General features: G+C 42.0%; 1 long non-coding RNA gene across 1 annotated transcript in view; it reads right to left on the bottom strand.

The window, feature by feature from the left end:
- LOC123773111 (uncharacterized) overlaps nt 1-25,858 on the bottom strand; it is a 239,088-nt gene extending 213,230 nt beyond the window's left edge. The window contains exon 1 of the long non-coding RNA XR_011225216.1: nt 25,652-25,858. This is a non-coding gene — a long non-coding RNA (uncharacterized lncRNA). The remainder of the gene's footprint in view (nt 1-25,651) is intronic.
- Nucleotides 25,859-27,091: the final 1,233 nt, after the last annotated feature.

Raw genomic sequence — 27,091 nt, 5'->3', positions numbered from 1 at the left:
GAAATGACCTCATGATAAAAGGGAAGTGAAAGGGGCTGAAATCGACCACCCTACGAAATTCTCCACAAAATCACCACTCAACATGTCAAGTTGCACAAGGCTGGCTTTAGGTATCTGTCTCCAGCCTCGGACAGACAAACACACAGATACTCTCTTTTTCAGATACACTAGAGGCTGGGGTACCCGGCTGCACCAGCGCCTCCCTCCCTCCCTCTTCACTCTCCCTCCCTTTTCTCCCTATTTCCTTCCCTCTCTCATGTCTCTTTCATTATCCCCCCCCCCCGTTTCTCTCTGGTCTTCCCACTTCCACAACGTTTTTCCTTCTTCTGCCCTCTCCAACTTTCTCCCCCACTCACCTCCAGCTTCCCCCTCTCTCCCCCAGTCACACCTCTCGCCCTCTCCCATTCTCCCCCGTCTATCACCTCTTCCCCTCTTCTGTACTCTTACCCCCTCTTTCACCTGTCTTTCCCCCTCTCTTCTTCCCTGTCTTCAAATATCCCCCTTCTCCCCCTTATCTCATCTGTCTGGCTTTACCTCTGTCTGTCTGTCTGTCTGTATTGTTACCTGACTGTGTTTTTCTGTCTGTCTTACAGCCTCTCTCTCTCTCTCTCTCTCTCTTAGTCACCCCTCTCTAACTCTGTCGCTCTGTCACCCGTTGTCTCTCTGTGTCCCGCTACCGTCATCAGAGATGGTTTCAGGGAGACTGATCTAGACAGACAGCATCCGAGGAAGAGAGGCCGGATGTACCGCTGAGTACTTCACAGCTTCCTGCTGCTGATCCTCTTCTACCACCTGGCTACATCTGGCTCCCTCAGTCCAGCTCTGGAGACGGCTCCAAGGAATCTAAAGCACTGTTAAACATTCAATTTTCAATGTACTTATTCTGCATATAAATTTGTTTAAAACACACTACAGTTGATAAGCAATTCATTCACTTGGGTACTAGGAGACTCAAATCGGTGACCCCACGAGTGGGAGGCAAAAGCTCTATTCACCATGCTATTTAGTCTTAATAAGGAAAGATTCTAGAGGCAACTAACCGCTGCCCGGCTAGAATCTTAGTTGGGCAACGGTTAGTTGCCAGCATATAGAAAACAACAAGCCAACATACAGAACCACAACCCCACATACAAAAACACAATAGACTAGAAGATAGAAAAGTTAGAGGACATGACCAAAACATACAATATTCTCAAAGCAATTGATAGGGTAGATAAAGACAGACTATTTAAAACAAGGGGCACACGCACGAGGTGGCGTGTTGGTGGACACAGATGGAAATTGAGTGCCAAAATGAGCCAAAGAGATATTATATTGTTTTTTGTGTCAGAGTAGTTGATAAATGGAATGCACTAGGAAGTGATGTGGTGGAGGCTGACTCCATACACAGTTTCAAGTGTAGATATGACAGGGCCCAGTAGGTTCAGGAACCTGTACACCAGTTGATTGACAGTTGAGAGGCGGGACCAAAGAGCCAGAGCTCAAACATAACTAGGTGAGTACAAACCAATGTAGAGAAAAACTTGTCTGTATATAGAAACTCGAGCTCTTGCATAGAAACACAAGGCCTCATATAGAAACATGAACCAACATATAGAAACATGAACCAACATAAAGAAACATGAACCTACAAATAGAAACTTTAACAAATACAAAAATGGAAAACCCATTAACAGTAACACCGCCATGAACCTCTTGTGACCCAAAATAACCAAAGCCTAATGGAAGAAAAACTAATACGTAGGCATTTCGGCCAAGTTAATTAGCAGGAATTTTGTGATTCAAAATTTCATATTCAACCTATATGAAAATTCGAAACCCACATGTTGACATTACCAAATAATGTTGGAACATAAACTGATGCTAAACACGTCAAAAGAGAAGCAGTATTTTCAAAACAAACAGTAATCCAGGAATAGTAACCCGAGAAACATACCCATAACCAGATGCTGCAAAAGAAATCCAAAAGTAGAAAACAAATCCAGATGTACAAAAAAAAAAGTTTGGAAAAGAAAGCTAGAAAATGGGAAGGAAGGAAGGAAACTATTATGGAAAAGTTCCAAGCTATTACGACTATATAGCACTAGGAAGGGGTCAGGATAAAGATTTGGGATGGGACAGGGGGGGGGGGGAGGAATGATGCCAAACCACTTGGACGGTCGGGGATTGAACGCCGACCTGCATGAGGCATTTACTTTTACTAAACACCGACCTGCATGCAGCATGCATTTCGTTCCGACATGCATTTACTTTTTCATCTTCTGGATCTCTCTTTAAAATGTACGATTTTCTATTTTAAATTCTTTATTTGTTTCATCGTCTAGATTTTGTTTTCCAACTTCTGGATTATTTTTCAAACTTCTGAAATTTGTTTCCAACTTCTAGATTATTTTTCTCATCGTTTAGATTTTTTCAAACTTTTGGATTTATTTTCCCACTTTCAGAATTTGTTTTATATTAAAGCATTTCAGTTTACACTACTAACTTTACTTCCAGATATATTTTCCAATTTCAGAACTTATTCTCCTTCTTGTGGATTTCTTTAAAATCTCTGGATTTTTGTTTTAAATTCATGATTTACTAAATTGGGAAGTAAATCATGAATTTAAAACAGAAATCCAGACATTTTAAAGAAATCCAGAAGAAGGAGAATAAGTTCTGTAATTGGAAAATATATCTGGAAGTAAAGTTAGTAGTATAAACTGAAATGCTGTAATATATAACGAATTCTGAAAGTGGAAAAATAAATCCAAAAGTTTGAAAAAATTTAAACGATAAGAAAAATAATCTAGAAGTTGGAAACAAATTTCAGAAGTTTGAAAAATAATCCAGAAGTTGTAAAACAAAATCTAGACGATGAAACAAATAAAGAATTTAAAATAGAAAATCGTACATTTTAAAGAGAGATCCAGAAGATGAAAAAGTAAATTCAGAATAAGGAAAACATTCCATAAGTGGAAAACAAATACTCAAGTTGAAGAAGTAATGCAGAAGTTGATACAAAAATCCAAGAAACTTTTACAAACATCGAGAAGTATACAAATATATCAGGAAGCAGGGAAATAAAGTGATATCAAGTTGGTAGAGAGTCTGAAGTTTGCATTATAAAAAATATCCATAATCCATATATTTAGGTTCCAGTATTGGGCAATTAATAGTTTCAATAATAGTTAAGTGGTTAATTTCAGGTCTAGCTCTGCACCTGAAAATGCTAATGTCCTGTGTAATTTTATCTATTAAAATTCACATAGACTGCATATTAATAGACCTTTTAAAAATAATTTTATGGTGCATTTTTTTAACACCAACAATTAACATATGAATGTAAAGTGAAAGGTATTTTGGTAAATGATGAACAAAAAAATAGCTGTAGGTAATATTCTCTCGTCCGCCTCCCCCCTCTCTCTCCCTCTCTCTCTCTCTCTCATTACGACTGAATAGCAATTGGAAGGGGTCAAGAAAAGGATTTGGGATCGGACGGGGGAAAAGGAATTGTGCTCAACCACTTGGGCTGGACGGTAGAGCGACGGTCTTGCTTTATACAGGTCGGCGTTCAATCCCCGACCATCCAAGTGGTTGGACACCATTCCTTCCCCCCGTCCAATCCCAAATCTTTATCCTGACCCCTTCCAATTGTTGTAGTCGTAATGTCTTGGCGCTTTCTCCCGATAGCTCTCTTACTATCTTCCCCTCTCTCTCTCTCACTTTCTCCTTCCCACCTCTCGTCTCTCTCTCTCTCTCTCCCTCCCCGCCCTTTCCCCTCTCCCTCCCTCCCTCCCTCTCTCTCTCTCTCTCTCTCTCTCTCTCTCTCTCTCCCTCTCTCTCTCTCTCTCTCTCTCTCTATCCCTGTCCCTCTCTCTCTTTTTATTTATATATGATTAAGTTTTAATATAAATAAATATTTTCTAATGAAACTAAAACAATGACTGTAGTGCTACATCCCCTCAAGAGCTTATTATGTGTTGCACTTATGGTATAAACCTCATCAGGTGCACTCTTCATATCACGTTAACAATAGCGACTCTACCCTTGAGGCGACCGTGAACCTTCACATCCGCGGGTGACTAAATGTTTTCCTCCTGAACATCAGATGACCAGCCTGGGCGTGAATGATCGGTTACAACCAGTTTACCTTCAACCACCACTCAGGGAGGTTACAACCAGTTTACCTTCAACCACCACTCAGGGAGGTTACAACCAGTTTACCTTCAACCACCACTCAGGGAGGTTACAACCAGTTTACCTTCAACCACCACTCAGGAAGGTTACAACCAGTTTACCTTCAACCACCACTCAGGGAGGTTACAACCAGTTTACCTTCAACCACCACTCAGGGAGGTTATAACCAGTTTACGATCAACCACCACTCTGGGAGGTTATAACCAGTTTACCTTCAACCACCACTCAGGGAGGTTACAACCAGTTTACCTTCAACCACCACTCAGGGAGGTTACAACCAGTTTACCTTCAACCACCACTCAGGGAGGTTACAACCAGTTTACCTTCAACCACCACTCAGGGAGGTTACAACCAGTTTACCTTCAACCACCACTCAGGAAGGTTACAACCAGTTTACCTTCAACCACCACTCAGGGAGGTTACAACCAGTTTACCTTCAACCACCACTCAGGGAGGTTATAACCAGTTTACGATCAACCACCACTCTGGGAGGTTATAACCAGTTTACCTTCAACCACCACTCAGGGAGGTTACAACCAGTTTACCTTCAACCACCACTCAGGGAGGTTACAACCAGTTTACCTTCAACCACCACTCAGGGAGGTTACAACCAGTTTACCTTCAACCACCACTCAGGGAGGTTACAACCAGTTTACCTTCAACCACCACTCAGGGAGGCTACAACCAGTTTACCTTCAACCACCACTCAGGGAGGCTACAACCAGTTTACGATCAACAACAACTCAGGGAGGCTACACCCAATTCACCCTCAACAACCACTCAGGAAGATTACAATCAGTTTACCTTCAAACAAAAAGTTGTCACAGGTTTGTAAAAATGTTGGTCCTAAACCTGTAAACCACAAGAGGGTTACCCCCTCCCCACTAATGCCTCCTAATGCTTGCCCACACTAATGCTTACTGACCAAGCGGCCAGTATATACACATGTCTCTACTGAACTCTAAATGAATAAATATCGAAAACATCAGTATACCTTTCATTGTGTATATCCCAAACGGTCACAGGACTGTAGGTGGTGTATTATATATATATATATATATATATATATATATATATATATATATATATATATATATATATATATATATATAAATATATATATAAATATATATATATATATATATATATATATATATATTATATATATATATATATATATATATATATATATATATATATATATATATATATATATATATATATATATATAATGATTTTTTTATGAATGAACCTTCCGCGTCCAAGTTAGTGAAAGAAAACGAAAAAATTAGTTAATATGACGAAGGGTAAACAGTCCGATTTTAGATCAAAGATTATTTTTGTCTTTCAGTTTTTTTATGAGTCAAAAATGCATGAGCATATTGTAAATCGCGTACCTGAGGCAGGTCAACAAGGCAGTAAGCAAAAAACTTTATAATGACATTTATTATGGGTTTCAAACAAGCTAAAGTCGAGCTAGCTGGCTAATACTAGATGTAATATATTGGAAAAGTTGTGCAGTATATTATGCTTATGGCACATTATTTTGTATGAGGAACTTTTCTCCCAGGAGAAACTACGTCGTTATTAGTATGGATGACTAGACATGATTAACGGTTGGATGGAATTGTGTATAAGGGTGTATGTTTGTGTGTGTGTGTGCAGTATATATGTATATATGTATGCTGTATGAAAGCATATATGCATGTATATACACACAATACGCCCTATTCATCCTCTTGAATAATCTGCACAGAACTTGGTGCCCCGCTGGAGTAAGCAGCTGAATATATCTCAGAGTTGTGTGAACACAGCAGACGGCCTGTTACACCCCCACCCCAGACCCTCCTTGTCATCTATACAGCTGAACCCCCACGATCTGGCATGGTGAGTGGCACACTGTGGCACCGCGACCGTGGCACACTGTGGCACCACGACTATGGCACACTGTGGCACCGCGACCGTGGCACACTGTGGCACCATGACCGTGGCACACTGTGGCACCATGACCATGGCACACTGTGGCACCACGACCATGGCACACTGTGGCACCACGACCATGGCACACTGTGGCACCGCGACCGTGGCACACTGTGGCACCATGACCGTGGCACACTGTGGCACCACGACCATGGCACACTGTGGCACCGCGACCGTGGCACACTGTGGCACCATGACCGTGGCACACTGTGGCACCATGATTATGGCACACTGTGGCACCAGGAACATGGCACACTGTGGCACCAGGACCATGGCACACTGAGGCACCAGGACCATGGCACACTGTGGCACCATGACCATGGCACACTATGGCACCATGACCATGGCACACCGTGGCACCATGACCATAGCACACTGTGGCACCAGGACCATGGTACACTGTGGCACCGCGACCATGGCACACTGTGGCACCGCGACCATGGTACACTGTGGCACCATGACCATGGCACACTGTGGCACCATGACCATGGCACACTGTGGCACCACGACCATGGCACACTGTGGCACCACGACCATGGCACACTGTGGCACCACGACCATGGCACACTGTGGCACCACGACCATGGTACACTGTGGCACCACGACCATGGTACACTGTGGCACCACGACCATGGTACACTGTGGCACCATGACCATGGTACACTGTGGCACCATGACCATGGTACACTGTGGCACCATGACCATGGTACACTGTGGCACCATGACCATGGTACACTGTGGCACCATGACCATCGTACACTGTGGCACCATGACCATGGTACACTGTGGCACCATGACCATGGTACACTGTGGCACCATGACCATGGTACACTGTGGCACCATGACCATGGTACACTGTGGCACCATGACCATGGTACACTGTGGCACCATGACCATCGTACACTGTGGCACCATGACCATCGTACACTGTGGCACCATGACCATCGTACACTGTGGCACCATGACCATCGTACACTGTGGCACCATGACCATGGTACACTGTGGCACCATGACCATGGTACACTGTGGCACCATGACCATGGTACACTGTGGCACCATGACCATCGTACACTGTGGCACCATGACCATGGTACACTGTGGCACCATGACCATCGTACACTGTGGCACCATGACCATCGTACACTGTGGCACCATGACCATCGTACACTGTGGCACCAGCGCCTACACCCCTCCAACAAAATCCCTCCACAAACACCTCCCCCACCAGGGTGTACTGGTTACCCAGCCTGGGTAACCCAGTACCCAGCCTGGGTAACCCAGTACCCAGCCTGGGTAACCCAGTACCCAGCCTGGGTAACCCAGTACCCAGCCTGGGTAACCCAGTACCCAGCCTGGGTAACCCAATACCCAGCCTGGGTAATTCAGTACCCAGCCTGGGTAACCCAATACCCAGCCTGGGTAACCCAGTACCCAGCGTGGGTAACCCAATACCCAGCCTGGGTAACCCAGTACCCAGCCTGGGTAACCCAGTACCCAGCCTGGGTAACCCAGTATCCAGCCTGGGTAACCAGTGCCCAGGAGAGTACAATAATTGAGGTCCCTTTACATGCTAATTACACTGTGTTCAATACACTATACATCGAATAAGTGAATTGTAGCGTAATTTGACCTTTCCCTTAACAGCGTTAACTAGTTAGTGGGCGAGTAAACCAGATCAGTATGATAGTAAATGGTATAATGTGAGTTGTGTTGTGTTGGAGGTGATGTGCACGGTGGGGAGGGGGGGGGGGAGGATCAGAGCACCCCTCCCCCCCACGCCAGCCCACAGTACGAGGTCCAGGGGCACTGTGGTCCAGGGTAACGAGGCAAATGCTCTCCCCTTCCCCCCTTGTTTTCATCTTCCCCTCCCCTCGCCTCATCACCCCTCCCCAATCGCCCATAAAATCACAGTCAATTGTTCTTAAGTGGCGAGACCGTCTAGGTCTTAGCCTTCACTCATTTTCTAGCTCTTTCATCCCCTCTCATTCCCTCTTTACCTCAATCGTCTCCCCTCTCCCCTAGTCCTCGCCATAGCCATTGACATACTCTTCCTTGGGTTTCCTTGAGGTCAGGCAAGCCTGTCCTAGCTGGGTCTGGCATACATTTCCTGGAGGACAAACTAGGCCTTGTTACCTTTTCTGAGGGCATGATGGTCTAGGAGCATGGTGGTCCAAGGGCATGGTGGTCTGGGGGCACGGTGGTCAACAGGGCATTGTGGGATCCATATGCAGGCGATGAGTCACAATAACGTGGCTGAATTATGTTGACCAGACCACACACTAGAAATTGAAGGGACGACAATTGTCGTCCCTTATATTTCTAGTGTGTGGTCTGGTCAACAGGGCATTGTGGTCCAGGGGGGCATGGTGGTCCAGGGGGGCATGGTGGTCCATGGAGCATAGTGGTCCACAGGGCATGGTTGTGGGAAATTTTACCCACTTAATACATTTCATAGAAAATAATATATAATTTCTATATCATATCAGAATCACTCAGATTCATTATATCCTACATCTGAATCCTACATGACAATGTCACTATGATCACGTATGCCATAGGACCCATGGTGACTATGCAACTCTGTGCATGGTTTCTCAAGGATCTAGAAGCTTCGAGAAGAATATCTTAATTTAAAAAACTATTGGAACATCAATCGATTTCCGGTGAAGATTAACTCAAATCCTTAATAATAATTAATAGTACTATCCAGTACTACCAATAATCTATCAATCTTATATTATAATCACATCTTATCTCAATCATATGACTAAACAATAAAAATAATCAATAAATATGCATTGAAGGCTTCCTTCCCCCAAAGAAGGGAGGAGCCAACTCGGGAGTGAAGCGACCAACGGGGGCGCCCCGAGGGAAGAGCGTATGTTTACAAACTGAGTGAACGTGTGACACGGTCCCTTGCAAACATTTTCTGGCGTCAGTCTACAGAGTGTAGTTCATTTGCTGAATATTTCCCGCCTCATGGTTCCCGTTCTTCTTGACGGGTCAGGTGCGAGAGATGAAGGCATGCGATATGATATTCTTCGCCATACCTTCCGCTTTATCCATCGTGTTCGTGGCCTGAAGAGACTGTAAAGTATGTGGCCTGAGGAGATTGTATGGTCTGAGGCCTGAATAGAGTATACGGACCCCATATCTCTGCTATTTCTCGGTATCGGGCAGCCGGGGAGCATCCGATCCCTTGATCGTCGTCGCCCCTAAATCCACATCATCATCATTTACATTAATGGACACCATACTAATCATTATTACCAGTGATTACTCTCTAGAACTGGGGAAGTACCAAGACTATTTCTATAAGGGAAAAATCCTAGTACTTTATCTAAATAAGAGTGTAGAGTTGAAGTGATGCGCCTCCACCACACCTAATCTTATCTTACTGCAAACACAAATAAAGACATAATCTACTAGCAAAGCTACCAGAATAATAAACGGCAAAGCTGTGATCAAAAATATAGTGTCTAAATTCGACAAGAGAGTTATCTTGTTAGGCGGCACCGGCATTTAGATACAGTATATTGAGTGTTATTTTAGTGTGTTGTTTGGCCAATTGCATGCTTGTGTAGCCATAATCTATCCAATAAATCTGCTTGTCGTTAGAGAGTGGGGCTACGCCCCATATTTTATTAAGTTTATATTAATCTTTCAGCAACTGAATATTTTCTATTTACACTCATTCACCACAACCTCAGTCATTGTACCTGGACACTCATTAATTATTCAACCTCAGTCACTGGAAGTCAAGTAATTCTTGACTGAAACTCTTCATACAAATTGAATATATATGTATATATAATTAATCACACACATTAAGTTAACTATTGCTTCCTTAATTATCTTTAATTTATTATATAAGTTTATCATATTGAATATAACATATTGAATATATCATGTGCCTAGATTCCATTGCACTTGACAACATTTATGTTCATTTGATTGCATATTTATATACATCATACCTCTATAATACAAAGTATTGTGTTTATAGTATGTGAATATTGCCTGTTGTAGTTATGGTGCTAGGCTGGACTGTGGACATGTTTAGATCCTTGATTTAAACAGAACAAGTGTTCAGTTATAGAACTGAGTTTATGTAATCTTATCCTTGTATTAATACAAGCTGATGTGCCGAATTGTCTGTAGGTGGATTGTAGATCTTCAGTCAACTTGAAGATCTTACCACTTGCCCCTTACAGCCCACAGTTTGTCATTAGGACATGAGGAGCTAGGCTTTACAACCCTAGTTAGGGACTTTAGTTGTATTAATTTTACAAACAGTGATTTTTAATTTAGTACAGTACAAGTCCCAAGTAGTTCTCCCTCTTTTAATCAATCCCGACAATTTTCCCACATTTATGGTCCTTTGAACCTAGATAGTCTAGAAACTAGATCATCCATATTTTTCCAGTGCACTTCTGACCATAATTATGGTCCTTCGTTTGCCAAATATTTCAATAGCAAAAACATAAGAATCTTTTTTATTTGCATTGGAATAATTAATACATAATCTAGCCTAACCTAACCTAGCCGTCAATATTTATAATATCAATACATCTAAGTGAACAAATTATTTACAGTGGTTTAAGACCACCATATTCCTTACCAAGTAAGCTTTCATAGCATATTAGTAACTGTTCTGTGTTAAAAAACCACAGTACTTAATTTTATCAGTGTTACAGACACAACTGCATCTTATCTTATAATACCATTATACCTCACTTGTGGTAACATTAAATACACACATTTAAGAGTATTATCCAGCATTATCTTTAATCAACTGATTTTCAGAGCTGCTCATTGCTAAATACTCTTTAAAAAAAAAGCATTTCATGACAACATATCCAATAATCAACTGTAGGAAACTCTATTTCAGGTAAAATCAGTAGGCAATTCTACAGTATCTTATTAGACCACTACTAGGGTACTATATCTTGTAAAAAAAAAAAAAAAATAGTGCCATTTACAATTTTTTTTTTTATTTTTTTTTCAAAATTTACCGATTTGGTGCATTCAGTGCATTCGGGGGAAAACCAAATTTTTACACTTTCGATAATTGTGTTGTCTGCTACACCAGATTCCAGGAAACACGATCTTTGGAATTATTACCTAAGCAGTCAGGATAGCTCCTTTATCAAAATACATTAACACCAATACATATTCTCATCAAAAAAGAAAATACCTCTGAAACTAACTCCGAAACTTGGAAAAATCCAGATGACTTCTAACTCTTCACCTGCTACAGAAACAGGAACGAAAAGGACTATTAGTGTATACAAAATCAATTGACTCAACAGCTTGACAGATGTCAAGAGTTAGCTAATCAAGTATCTCTTGATTTAATCATCTTGAGTAACAGAGTCAAGGCTGCAGTTGATAAATTTGATAAAATCAAACACCTTTCTGAGACTTATTTAGCAGAAAGAGTTAATGCTGATTTAACCCAAAGGGAACTTCAGGATATTAGAGCTGAAACAGCAATTTATCAAAATTAATTCCAGGATCAACTAGATCCTTAATCAAACTTGTTTTACTGGCAGTAGCCCAACCAAATGTGAGTATGTGTCTGTATTTGTATTAACACGTTGTACTGAACGGGGTGAGAATAGCTTGAGCTACCTCATCCCTTTGTGTGTATTTTACCTCAATAAACTTATTTCAATTTCAAATGTGAGTACAGTCACTCAGTTTGGTACCTCAACTATCCCACATATAGCAGCGAAGCTCCCAAAGGTACAATTACCATATTTTTAGGGGCAAGGATGAAGACGATTTGGATGCCTTCTGGGAGAGCCTTTGATTCTATAATAAACTCCAATGCTTCTCTCAAAAAGTTTACTGCATTTCGATATTTGCAAGCCCAGTTAAGAGGAGAGGCAAGGAGGACATCGCAAATTTGTCATTAACGTATGACGATTATGACCAAGCCATACCATTGTTACGTGAGAGGTACAGTGTATATACTACTAAAGAAACTTGAAGGCCTACAGGCCATTTAAATCAGTTGAATGACAAAGTCATCACTTAGCTAAACAGCAAATCCTTAATTTAACCTACAGCCTACAGGCCATATAAATCAGTTGATGGACAAATGTCATCATCACTTGGCTACAATAGTCTATCACTGGGGATTAAGACCAATCTCTTAATCTCAAATCACAATCTGAATGGCTAAACAGCCTCTCATCACTAATCTACACTCTTAAGGCTAACAGCCCATTGAAAACGTCAATCCAAATATTATTACACATCTAAGATAACTATCTTAATCCCATAATATAATCTTGATCACTAAATCTCATGCTTTTACTGGAGTGAAAACAGCCTTAAAAAATCTGAAGGCAATCAAGCATCTCAATTAGACTTAATTAATATAAAAGGCAAAGCCGAGAAATAACAAGCAAAATGCTTCATCACATTATGAATAATGTAAATACACATTATTACAAATACAATTCATCCTTTAAGGAAATCCTTGGAGGAGTACAAGTATTACATGCTTGTATGACATACTTGCATGTAATTACATGTTTACAAGTATTACATACTTGTAACAATGTTATATCACAAGATAAAGTAACTAAAAGTGAACCTTCGAACAAAAACAAAAATGTCAAAACTGACAACCAAAGATCAAGGCAACAAAACTCATCTTCTGCAAAGTGGAAACAGAGTAATGTTGGCTCATATGCCATATCACCCACAGTTAATATAACTGTAGGAAATCAAGCTCCCAAGACAGATAAACCAAATGAGCTACAAGTGTCCCTAGAAGTTTATTCTGCCAGGATGCACATACCATATTTCAGTACACAGTTTATAGACCGTGCCAACAGAATCAATAATGAATCTAGATCACAAGCAAAGCCAAAGGAAGATAATTCTTCACCAGCTGTACAAGTTTGTAAGGTACAGAGTGACGTAAATGCCTTAGAAGAAAAAAATTACTACAGATTCAGTGCCTACTGCACAGCTGGAACTAATCAATCAAGGATCTAGCATTTGAACAAGATTACTAGATCTTGAAGCTACAACTCCTAAAAATCAGACCATACAGAAACTAAGCTTGACTGAGCAAAGAAAAATCCCCACTTAATATCCCCCACATAATTGATGAAAGATTGGAATCTGTACATAAATTGTGGTAACTTGATGCAATATGACTAATTCCTGAACATCCAAGTCCTGATGATGTTTGTACATACAATCAATACTTAGATACTGCACAGTATCATGATGGACAATATTGGGTAAGGTTACCTTGGAAACTTAACCATAAAACCTTACCTACCAACAATAATGTTACCTATAGTCAATGTAAATCATTATTAGCAAAGCTAAGAAAAAGGCCTAAGCATTTACATCTCTACCAAGAGATTATTGCTCAACAGCTGCAGGATAAATTAATTGAAGTCGTGAAACTTGACAGTAAACAAACAGACCATGTTTTTACCTCACATGGTGGTAATCAAAGAAAAAAAACAACTCCTTTACGAATAATTTTTAATTGTAGCTCTAAATCTTTACCCCAAGAAACCAATTTGAATGATTTCTTACAAACATCCTTTAATCTCAGCCTTTATAACACCCACCCATAATCTCAGCCTTAATAACACGCACTGTCCTATGCTAACGAAATAGTCACAACTAAAAGGCTAAGCAATCCTTGGCTTACAAAGGGAATACTTAAATCCATTAATAAAAAACATGACCTTGAGAAGAAGTATAGGTTAGGAATCGTCTCCAAAGAATTTTCAAAGAATTACTCATCATTGCTTTCTAAAATAATTAGACGAGCCAAAACTAAATACAACGAAGATAAATTTATCCAAACAAAGGGCAACATTAAGAAAACATGGAGCACAATTTCACAAATATTGGGATCAAAGAAGAGTTTAAATAACAAACCAATACTCCTGTCAAATAACGATTGTCAGCTTACAGCCTCTGATACTGCTATTGAGTTCAATAGGTTCTTCTTTTCCATTGGGTCATCCCTTGCAAATGATATTCCATCCTCCAGTACTGATGTTCAGGACTATCTTACAGTTAACTATCCACAGTCTCTGTACCTAACGCCTGCAAATTCCACTGATGTTAATGAGATAATCATTGCCCTTAAAACCAAGTCTAGTGCCCTTGAGGAGATACCAACTTTAATTTACAAAAAAGCCTCCAGATTTTTAGCTCCTGCTATTGCAGTGCTCTTCAACAAGTCACTTGAACTCCAAACCTTTCCAGATATTCTAAAAATAGTGAGAGTAACCCCTGTCCATAAATGTGGTGATCTCACTGATGTTAACAACTACAGACCTATATCAATTCTGCCAAACTTGTCAAAAAATATTTGAAAAACTAATCTACAAGCAGCTTTACTCTTATCTAGCCAAACACAATATACTTAGCTCCTGTCAATATGGCTTCAGATCCAAAAAAAGCCCAAATGATGCACTTATTAGTATGATTAACTTGATACATGCAGCTCTTGATAAAAATGAGTTCCCTGTTAGTTTATTTGTGGACCTGTGTAAGGCATTTGACACTATCAACCACCAGAATCTTGTTTTTAAATTACATCAATATGGAGTCAGAGGTCACTCCCTGCATTACCTCAAATCTTACCTTACTGACAGGCTCCAGTATGTTTCTGTGAATAATTCAATTTCTCCCACCCTACCCATCAACATTGGTGTTCCTCAGGGCAGTATACTTAGCCGTCTCCTTTTTCTCATCTACATTAATGACCTTCCAAATGCCTCCCAACACCTCAAACCAATTCTATTTGCTGACAACACAACCTTCATTTAATCCAGTCCTGACCCCCTTGCTCTTAATGTCACAATGAATACTGAGCTAAATAAAGTCCATTTTTGGCTAACTGCAAACAAACTCACCCTCAACATTGACAAAAGTTTCTGTATTTTGTTTGGCAAAAAATCCTTAAATCAAATAAATCTCAGGATAAATAATACCCAAATTTGTAACAAAAGAAACGGCAAATTCCTTGGCGTTCTCATTGAACACAAGCTGAATTTCCAGGGACACCTTCTAAATATATCAAAAAGAGTTTCAAAAACTGATGGCATTCTTTCTAAGATCAGATATTATGTACCTCGCCCTGCCCTGGTGACGCTCTATTACTCCTTCATCTATCATTATCTCAACTATGGTATTTGTGCTTGGGGTTCTACTACCCAAAATCATTTACGTCCTCTAATTACTCAACACAAAGCTGATATTAGAACAGTATCCAACTCTGGCCCCAGACATCACTCGGTACCCCCCTTCTCAAATCTCTGAATATGTTAGATATTAAGTCACTGCACATCCTCTCATGTGTATTATATATATATATCAAACGCTGAACTGTAATGCCAATCCTGACCTTAAAAGCTTCATTGAAGGTTGTAACAGAACCCATGAGCACCACACCAGAAACAAATACCTTTTTGATATTCCAAGAGTACGACTTAATCAAACTAGAAATGCTCTACAAATCAAGGGACCCAGAATGTGGAATGACCTTCCCAATCATGTTAAAGACTGTACCTCTCTTAACCAGTTTAAGATAAAAACTAAGCACTACCTAATTAACTCCCTGTAACCTACCTTATCCCTATAATGCCAACCCATGTCTTATTTTTAAACAAGGCTGTTTGTCGACCAAATTATATTTTTGATGTTTTCCTGCCATGTTCCCCCCTTTTTTATTTTTTATTTTTTTTATTTTTATGTTTATATTTTCTCAACACATTTTATACTTTAATCTCAGTTTGTATTAAGTTTTAGTCTTTAGTGTTTTTCCTGCCAGAAACGTTTAGCGTAATAGTGGCTTTAGGCATTGTATGTACTAGCTCTATCTATAAATTCATCAATATCTGTATTACTCCCTGTATGTACTTTACCTAAATAAACATTTGAATTTGATTTTTTTTTAATTTGAACAGGTCCAAGTCTAACTCAAAAATTGTATGACATACTGCTGAAGTTTAGACTTAACAAATATGCAGATATTAGCAAAGCTTTTCTCCAAGTTGGCTTACAGGAAGAAGAGAGAGACTTCACTAAGTTTCTATGGGTAGAGAACCCTGAAGATCCAAATAGTCCTATTGTGACCTACAGATTCTCCTCTGTACTCTTCCGGGCTACGTCTAGTCCATTTCTGCTGCAAGCAGCTCTAGACACTCATCTGCAAAACTCATCAAGTCCCTATAAGGCTGATATCAGTCTAAATATATATGTAGATAATTTTCAACGGACAGTTAACAGTACTACTGATCTATTACAAATATATCAAGAGGCCAATAAGGAATTGCAACGTGCCAACACGCCACTACAAATTTTGGGCCTGTAATACTGCAACATTGAAAAATCAAATAGCAAGAGATTACTATGAATATCTTGTACCTGAATCACAAAAAGTATTAGGTATGGGATGGGACCTAATCTCAGACACGATATCAATCAAATCAGTACCAGTAAACTATTGCATTCTTCAAAAAGGGATTTTCTTTCACAGGTTAGCAAAGTGAAAAAGAATTAGAGATGAGGCGTTTAGAATTAGAAGAAAGAAAGACAGAGACAACATGAACTAGAAGTATTGCGGTTAGGTGGTCGGAGGCCAACAACGGAAACCAGTGGTTTCGATCCGGTGAGGAACATCAAAATGGTCCCAAAATTCAATGTTACGGACCCGAGCCCGACGACCGAGCACGGACCAGTGACGACCGCGCCATCTGTGGGTCAGCTCCCGAAAACCCCCTCCAAATGGACGACGACACCTGGTGAGGACTAGGTGTACTGGCCACGAGGGCCAGTTTCCAGTCCTGTTCAGCTCACAACACAGCCGCTGCCGACCTCTGGTGAGGTGGTGCTCAGACGACAACGCCATCTATGGAGTGGATAGGTGGGCGTTTGGGTCTGAGCCTGTAAGTGAGGTGCTTTAGTGTGTCCCTGTTATTGATGACGTGTCTGCTTACAGAGTCGACCTGGGACTGCTGTAATGGAAGTTGAGTCAGTCTACCCAAGGCAGCCGTCTTGTCACCAAGTGTTTGCTGCAGCAGCTGTGAGTCGCCCCCGGATGAACACTGTGGTGTTACCCTGCCTGTGAAGCGGCAGTTGAAGGATTGTCATACCCGGGACTGACTGGTGGAGACGCTTAACCACTGGGGAGTTGTGGCAAGGAGAGTGATCTGTGGTATCACACGAGGCTCCTGACTAGGGTTCGCTACCTTAGTAATCGATCGTGGACTGGCCTAACCAGCGTCGCTGATTTGGAACCTGCCAGCTATCTGCTGGACTTGTGGTTGACGGCCTCCACGACGGTGCCCCCAGTGGAACTGTGTTTTGGCTGGCCTGTGGTCGGGGTAGACTCAAGATTCTCGAAGGATTCGTCGTGAGACCACAAGAGCACCAAGAGCTCGGCATCGTGAGCACCGTGAGGATCCAGAGTCTTCAGAAGAAGACAACAGTGTATATACTAGTGTTTATACCCCCCCCCCCCCCCCCCCCGTGTAATCTTCATATATTTATTTATTGGTGATGGTAATAATTATAATATTAAGTTTTTGCCTTTCTTTCCCTTCCCCTTTTATTTTACTTGCGTTACGGATCACATCCCTTGAAAGCCACTACTGGCTTGGGGGCCGGATACCCTTCCACTAACAACATCAGAGTAAGAACCCGGTTGCGACCCGAGAGGGCCGTAACAAAGAGATTACTATGAATATCTTGTACCTGAATCACAAAAAGTATTAGGTATGGGATGGGACCTAATCTCAGACACGATATCAATCAAATCAGTACCAGTAAACTATTGCATTCTTCAAAAAGGGATTTTCTTTCACAGGTTAGCAAAGTGTTCGACCCACTTGGTCTACTAAACCCTTTAACAATCAAATGGCGTATATTGGTGCAAGAAGCTTGGAAGACAAAAGTTAGTTGGGATAATCAACTACCACCCCAGTTACAAAAAGTTTGGATTGAGATGGCTCAAGAACAAACTTTAGTCGAACAGATAATCTTTTCGAGACACATAGTCAAGGAAAATGATGAAGGAACACAACATGTTTTTGCAGACTCGTCAGCCAGTGCTTTCGGAGCCTGTGCTTACTTAGTGACTTCCCATCAATCATATCTATACACCGCTAAGGCCAGGGTCACTCCAGTAAAAAAAAAAAAGGACTTTGCCTCTGAAGGAATTAACAGCATTGCTACCTGGCACACACTTAGCAGTGCATATCAAACAAGTCTTGTTTACCATGAACATCAAAGATGTCATTATATGGTCTGACAATGAAGCTGTCTTACAATGGGTACAAAATGTCAACTGTCCGGAATTTAGAGAGATTTCTGCAGGCTTTCAATTCTTGCATGTACCAACAAAAAATAATCCACCTGATCTCTTATCTAGAGGGATGACGTTTAAACACTTTACTAAGGCAAATATTTGGTTTCATGGGCATCGATGGTTAGTGAATGGTAGTTGGCCGGAACAAAAGCCACACGTCATCATGACACAAACCATAACTACCGCCAGGCAGAAAGCGCACACATCCGTTTTGACTGTACTCGTCACTCCTCGCTCATCAAATTATTCAAACACAAAACATGTTTCATTATCTCATGAAAAGGGCCATAAAATACATCTTTCCAGAAGCACTTATTTATTGGGTAAGACAAACCCAGAGAGAAACTTATGGGAATGACTATGAAAATCTTCCTCATAAGTTAAAACACAATTTCAGTCTGTGGATAGACCCAGAAAATCATAATATACTGCGTTGTGGCGGGAGACTTAAACACGCAGATATCAATTTAGATTCTGTGCATCCATGGCTTTTACCAAAGAATCATTGGATCACATGGTTGATTGTGTTACATACACATCAACAAATCATCAAGTATTGAGGAGTGTTAGACACACTCACACATCTCAGACAGCAGTACTGGACTCCTGAGGGAAGACAGTACTTCCTAGTACTTTATCTACATAAGGGTGTAGAGTGGCTCGAAGTGACGCTGCCTCCACCACACCTAATCCTATCCTATCCTGCAAACGCAAATAAAGACAATCTACTAGCAAAGCTACCAGAATAATAAACAGCAAAGCTGTGGCATAAAATATAGTGCCTAAACTCGACAAGAGAATTATCTTGTCTGGCAACTTGTCAGACGGCACCGGCATTTAGATTAAGTATATTGAGTGTTATTGTAGTGTGTTGATTGGCCATTTGCATGCTTGTGTAACCTTAATCTATCCAATAAATCTGTTTGTGGCTTCAGAGCAGGGCGACGCCCCAAATTTAAGTAAGTTTTTATTAATCTTTCAGCAACCGAATATTTTAAATTTATCTAGACACTCATTCGCCACATCCTCAGTCATTATATCTGGACACTCATTAATTATTCAAGCTCAGTCTCTGAAAGTCAAGGAATGCTTGACAGAAACTCTTCACATAAATTGAATATATATTTATATATAATTGATCATATACATTAAAGTTAACAACTGCTTATCTATCTTTAATTCATCGTATAAGTTTATCATACTGAATTTAATTCAAACGCCTAGATTCCATTGCACCTAGACCACATTTAGGGTCATTTGATATCATATTTAAATATATCATACCTTTATAATACAAATTGTTGTGCTTATTTGTATGAGAATATTGGCTGTAGTAGTTATGGTGCTAGGCTGGACTGTGGACATGTTTAGATCCTTGATTTAAACAGAACCACAATTCAGTTATTGAACTGAGTTAGTGTAATCTTATCCTTGTATTAACAATACAAGCTGATGCCTCAAATTGTCTGCAGGTGGACTGAAGATCTTCAATCAACTTCTCCTTTCACCTTTCGGGACCTCACCTGCCCTTACAGCCCACAGTCTGTCATTAGGACAAGAGGAGCGAGGCTTTACGACCCTAGCTAGGGATTGCAGTTTTATTAATTTTACAAACAGTAATTTTTAATTTAGTACCGAACAAGTCCCAAGTAGTTCTCCCTTTTATAATCAATCCCGACAATTTTCCCCACAATGGTGGTCCACATAGCATGGTGGTCCACAGAGCATGGTGGTCCACAGAGCATGGTGGTCCACAGAGCATGGTGGTCCACAGAGCATGGTGATCCACAGGGCATGCTGGTCCTGGGACATGGTGGTCTAGGGGCATGGTTGTCCATGGGGCATGGTGGTCTAGAAGCATGGTGGTCTAGAAGCATGGTCGTCCATGGGGCATGGTGGTCTAGGGGCATGGTCGTCCATGGGGCATGGTGGTCTAGGGGCATGGTGGTCCATGGGGCATGAGGTCCATGGGGCATGGTGGTCCAGGGGCATGGTAGTCCAAGGGGCATGGTGGTCCAGGGTCATGTTGGTCCACAGAGCATGGTGGTCCACGGGGCGTGGTGGTCCACAGGGCATGGTGGTCCACGGGCCATGGTGGTCCACGGGGCGTGGTGGTCCACGGGGCGTGGTGGTCTACGGGTCGTGGTGGTCCACGGGTCGTGGTTGTCCACGGGTCATGGTGGTCCACGGGTCATGGTGGTCCAGTGTCATGATGGTCCAGTGTCATGGTGGTCCAGTGTCATGGTGGTCCAGTGTCATGGTGGTCCAGGGGGCATGGTGGTCCATGGTGTTCTAGGGGGCATGGTGGTCCAGGAGGCATGGTGGTCCAGGAGGCATGGTGGTCCAGGAGGCATGGTGGTCCAGGAGGCATGGTGGTCCAGGAGGCATGGTGGTCCAGGAGGCATGGTGGTCCAGGAGGCATGGTGGTCCAGGAGGCATGGTGGTCCAGGAGGCATGGTGGTCCAGGAGGCATGGTGGTCCAGGAGGCATGGTAGTCCACGGGGCATGGTGGTCCACGGGGCATGGTGGTCCATGGGGCATGGTGGTCCACTGGGCATGGTGGTCCACTGGGCATGGTGGTCCAATGGGCATGGTGGTCCACTGGGCATGGTGATCTACTGGGCATGGTGATCCACTGGGCATGGTGATCCACTGGGCATGGTGGTCCACTGGGCATGGTGGTCCAGGAGGCATGGTAGTCCACGGGGCATGGTGGTCCACGGGGCATGGTGATCCACTGGTCATGGTGGTCCACGAGGCATGGTGGTCCAGGGACAACGCCACCCAAGGCGTCGACTCCAAAAGGTGCTGTAAGCTTTGGGACATGTTTGTTCTGCCAAAAGAAACATTCAATACACCACTGTACTAATTCTCCTGATCGTGACGCGCGTGTCAGCGACTCAAAGATTTGCGAAATTGCAAGAGGTGCCTCTGAAAACACAACACCAACACCTGTGAGACACAATTAAACATCTGTAATAGGTGTAACAAGGGTCAGACACCATGCAGCATTGTGCGGAGACACCAAATTAAAATCCCCTAACCACCAAGACGGAAAATAACATTCCTACCTTTGTATAGTACTGCAAGGTGTGGCAGAAAATCAGTGTCTTATCGACAAAGTCCAGAAAAATGCAACTTTGTCTACTGCCCAACTTACCATCAAAACTAAGAGAGCCAGGGTCCATACCCGTGGGTTGTTTGAACAGGTGTCCCAGAGTACATATCACAAAACATGGTGGCAGACGGTCTACAATTAAAACCTGTAACTCAATTGAAATTATATATATTGGATTTCCTGGCTGATACAGGACCTAAAGTCTACCAGGTGGTGTAACCACCAGTACGTTTAGGCGGCTACGTCCGTCAAGTGCAGGCCATCGTGGTGGATACAATTCCAACGGACCGACGTGTAGAAGGTCAAGGAGCCACTACCAAATTCCTCTTAAATTCTACAGGAGGCAAGTTACTCACAGGCCCAGTATTAAGCCTAAGGAAGCCTATGCCTGCAGCCAAATCTTTCAAATAGAAATTTCTTATCTGAATATAAAACTCCAGTAAAATATGCTAACGAGAATACAGCTGGCTATATCAACAAAAATTGATCTTGATATCATCGTTTAAAGCTGAACATAAGCTCATGAGGCCTCAGTGGAAAATCAGTGATCAAATCAGTATCTTAATCAGCTACAATTCACTGCGACCAATGTCACTGATCCCACTGCAGTCTTAGTGCCATACTTGACTATAATGATTGGGTACATTCAATCCTCTAAATGTCATTGTGCCCAGTGTCAATGACCCCACTGCAGTCTCAGAATCATACTTGACTGTAGTAAATGATCACATTCAGTCCTCTGGGTTAAATAAAATTTAATTAGGCTAGAAACTTAGCATCACAAGAGTTAGCAGGAAAATGAAATCGCCTAAAGACTTACAACACCTGCAACTCTAGTATGGGACATCCGTCCTGTACAAACTGATGCACAAATGTGCCACTAACATCAAATTAATCAAATATTTCTGAGGAGAAGTATCAGTGTTCATCAGTTCTAAACAGTGGACTCCGAACCTTATTTCTCTCCCCTGTAATTATGTTGGAAATACTGACACCGTTTACTAACTTCCAATTCAATAAACAGATAAAATTGCTGCCGAATTTGTATTAACACAAATTAAGATTATATTACCTTAGTTACCTATTAAGATATAGTAGAAAGCATCATTCTTTAGAAAATGTGAATATACTTGCGCGTTCTTTATGGTTTGCTACAAATAATATAGATCAAATAATATTAAATCCTGCAGTCTGACGAATGAAATTGACAAAAAACACTTTCCTATATTAAATAAAATAATTTACAACCAAATATATTAAATAACGTAAATAATCCCGAAATAAAACCGAACCAATTTCTCGACGCATCGTTTGATCTGGAAGAGAGACGCCATTATTAACAACAACAAAGTCTTGCCTGTGAGCACGCGCGCGAGGCTCCAGGAACATATCCCTATAGTTTAAATGTTGTAGGACGCCAAATCATCTATAATCTGGACCCCTTCACTAGCAAATAGTGAAGTGTTCTATACCAGTTTGACGGTTATTATTGTACTTATATGGCCATATTTGTTTGTTATAATAAGTGGTTAGGATGCTGGGCAAGCCACCCGGAACTAGTAAGCCCAAATTATTTAAAAAGAATAATTATTTTTCCTGACATAGCCATCATATATTGCTTATGTTTGACAGGTGAAATTGAAGGAGGAGAAGAAGTTACAACAATTTACCTGGTGCAACGAGAAGCATGCTACGACCGCATTATAGACTGGTCCACGAGAGATTCAGCTTATGCGACGTAGACGTATCTATTGTTTACTAACCGGGCACCATTCCACAATGCAACTAAGCTGTTCTCTTAATTGACACTAATTCATTATAAACAAATAAATCATTAAATAAATTAAATAATATGTGTAACGGAAATAAATATTAAATCCCACGAATCAGTTTTTCCCACACCCAGTACCACAGTGTAGATAGTACCACAGTGTAGATAGTACAACAGTGTACACAGTACCATAGTGTATACAGAGCCACAGTGTACCCAGTACTACATAGTACCTAGTACCACAGTGTAGACAGTACCACAGTATTGACAGTACCACAGTGTAGACAGTACCACAGTGTAAACAGTACCACAGTGTAGACAGTACCACAGTGTAGACAGTACCACAGTGTAAACAGTGTAGACAGTACCACAGTGTAAACAGTGTAGACAGTACCATAGTGTAGACAGTACCACAGTGTAAACAGTACCACAGTGTAGACAGTACCACAGTGTAGACAGTACCACAGTGTAGACAGTACCACAGTGTAGACAGCACCACAGTGTAGACAGCAGCACAATGTATACAGCACCACAGTGTAGACAGCACCACAGTGTAGACAGCACCACAGTGTAGACAGCACCACAGTGTAGACAGCACCACAGTGTAGACAGCACCACAGTGTAGACAGTACCACAGTGTCGACAGCTCCACAGTGTACACAGTACCAGTGTACACAGTACCACAGTGTAGACAGTACCACAGTGTACACAGTATCACAGTGTACACAGCACAACAGTGTACACAGCACCACAGTGTACAGAGCACAACAGTGTACACAGTACCACAGTGTACACAGTATCACAGTGTACACAGCACAACAGTGTACACAGCACCACAGTGTACAGGGCACCACAGTGTACAGAGCACCACAGTGTACACAGTACCACAGTGTAAACAGTACCACAGTGTACACAGTTCCACAGTACCACAGTGTACACAGTACCACAGTGTACACAGTACCACAGTGTACACAGTACCACAGTGTACACAGTACCACAGTGTACACAGTACCACAGTGTACACAGTACCACAGTGTACACAGTACCACAGTGTACACAGTATCACAGTGTACACAGGACAACAGTGTACAGAGCACCACAGTGTACAGAGCACCACAGTGTACAGAGCACCACAGTGTACACAGTACCACAGTGTACACAGTACCAGTGTAAACAGTACCACAGTGTACACAGCCCCACAGTATACACAGGACCACAGTGTAGACAGTTCCACAGTGTAGACAGTTCCACAGTGTTGACAGTACCACAGTGTACACAGCACCACAGTGTACACAGCACCACAGTGTTGACAGTACCACAGTGTACACAGCACCACAGTGTACACAGCACCACAGTGTACACAGCACCACAGTGTTGACAGTACCACAGTGTACACAGCACCACAGTGTACACAGCACCACAGTGTACACAGCACCACAGTGTGCACAGCACCACAGTGTACACAGCACCACAGTGTAGACAGCACCACAGTGTAGACAGTAACACAGTGTAGACAGCACCACAGTGTACACAGCACCACAGTGTACACAGCACCACAGTGTAGACAGTACCACAGTGTAAATAACTCCACAGTGTACATAGTACGTCAGTGAACACGGCAACACAGTGTTCACAGTACCAGTGTAAACAGCACCACGTTGTTCACAGTACCACAGTGTACACAGTACCACAGTGTAAGTAACACTACAGTGTACAGTGTTCACAGTACCACAGTGTAAACAACACCACAGTGTATACAGAACCACAGTGCAAACAGTACCATAGTGTACACAGCATAATAGTGTAAACAGTACACACAGTACAACAGTATACACAGTACCACAGTGTACATAGTACTACAGTGTACACAGTACTACAGTGTACACAGTACAACAGTATACACAGTACCACAGTGTACATAGTACTACAGTGTACACAGGACCACAGTGTACACAGTACTACAGTGTACACAGGACCACAGTGTACACAGTACTACAGTGTACACAGGACCACAGTGTACACAGTACTACAGTGTACACAGTACCACAGTGTACACAGTACTACAGTGTACACAGTAATACAGTGTACACAGTACTACAGTGTACACAGTACTACAGTGTACACAGTACTACAGTGTACACAGTACTACAGTGTACACAGTACTACAGTGTACACAGTAGTACAGTGTATACAGGACCACAGTGTATACACTGGTGTGAAGGAAGCAGGTAGAACTTACTGCGAGTTGCAGTGGATGGTCTGTGGTGCTACTTCTGAAGTTATGTCTGCTATTCACGTGTTACGCGACCGTGAGCGACGAGGAACACTCGCGAGAACACACGCGCTGGGGATGGGGGGAAGGGGAGCACGTGCCAGTGACCAGGGAGAGGGGAGAGAGAGAGGGGGAAGAGCGACGCGACACGAAGCAGTCACGTCTGACCTCCACCACCACTTCGCCCAGACTGAGGTGTTCCTGGCTCTCTCTCACACACACGCTTCCCTCCCTCCCTCCATCACCTTCCCCCTCCTACCTTACCACCCTCCGTCCAGCCCCCTCCTCCATACATATCAACCTCTCTCCCTCCCTCCATGCGTACCTTCAGAGGTGGTTCACTAACTCACGCCTTAAGCTTACCTCTTCATGACAGAGTTCTCACCTTAACTGAGCAGTATAAAACACAAACAGCTGACACCCTCATCATATTTCTTAAGGCCAGCCGAGAGTTTAGAGAGCTAAAGGAACAGGTGTATAACCGGCACCGGGAAATGTTTTTGCAAAGCACCAATCATTCAACATCTTCATCCCAAATGTTGAATATAATTAATAAGATTTTTCATACTAGCAGTCGTCAACTTGATCACCATACACCGGCATAATATGCCAACATGCTGCTTCAACAATATGCAAGCACTGCCAGTATAAGCAGCCTGCCCCTAGATGTACAACACCATCTCGCTAGTACCATAATAAATCGTGACTTTAAATTAATATTAAAAATTGCCTGTAGTGAAATAGGGCCAGATGACATAACTCCTTTTGACGTAAAAAATGCATTTAAGAAAGGTAAGGCTGCCTCTCCTAGAGAGGATGGCATAACATACAATACCATGAGAGAACGTGCTGAGCTGCCAAACAGCACTTTGCTAGAATTGTTTAATCAAAGTCTAAGGCAGAGTGTTTTACCTGACAGATCTTGAGAAAAGGGACTCATAATAGTTATAAATGCCTAATTTACACAAATTCAGACCCATCTCTCTGACATCGTGTATGTGTAAAGTTCTGGAAAGGATTATACTCGACAGATTAATGTTTCAAATTAGGCCCCACCCTGCTCCTAACCTGTATGGTTTCCTTCCTGGAAGAAGCACACCAACTTGCTTTGCTGAATATTTTATTAGAGAGGGACCAAGCTCTCAGGCGGTATTTATTAACCTCCAAACTGTTTTATATACAAAAAACTGAAAAATAATCTTAGAACAACTAGCCTCTTTTGGTGTTAAGGGAAGACTGTTGACATGGCTCAAGAGTTACCTGAGTAACAGAGCTGCCGCAGTTCATTTCAAGGGGGGTCAAACGTAAACATTGTGCACCCTTTGAGTTGGGTACAACCCAGGGTGGAGTGCTTAGCCCTACACTGTTCAATGTTTCCATGCAACAAATTAACAACTGATATTCCTA

This window comes from Procambarus clarkii, chromosome 81 (assembly GCF_040958095.1).
Source record: "Procambarus clarkii isolate CNS0578487 chromosome 81, FALCON_Pclarkii_2.0, whole genome shotgun sequence".
NCBI classification, from domain to species: domain Eukaryota; kingdom Metazoa; phylum Arthropoda; class Malacostraca; order Decapoda; family Cambaridae; genus Procambarus; species Procambarus clarkii.
Note: the sequence above shows the minus strand (reverse complement) of the source record. Positions and strands in the feature narration are given on the sequence as shown.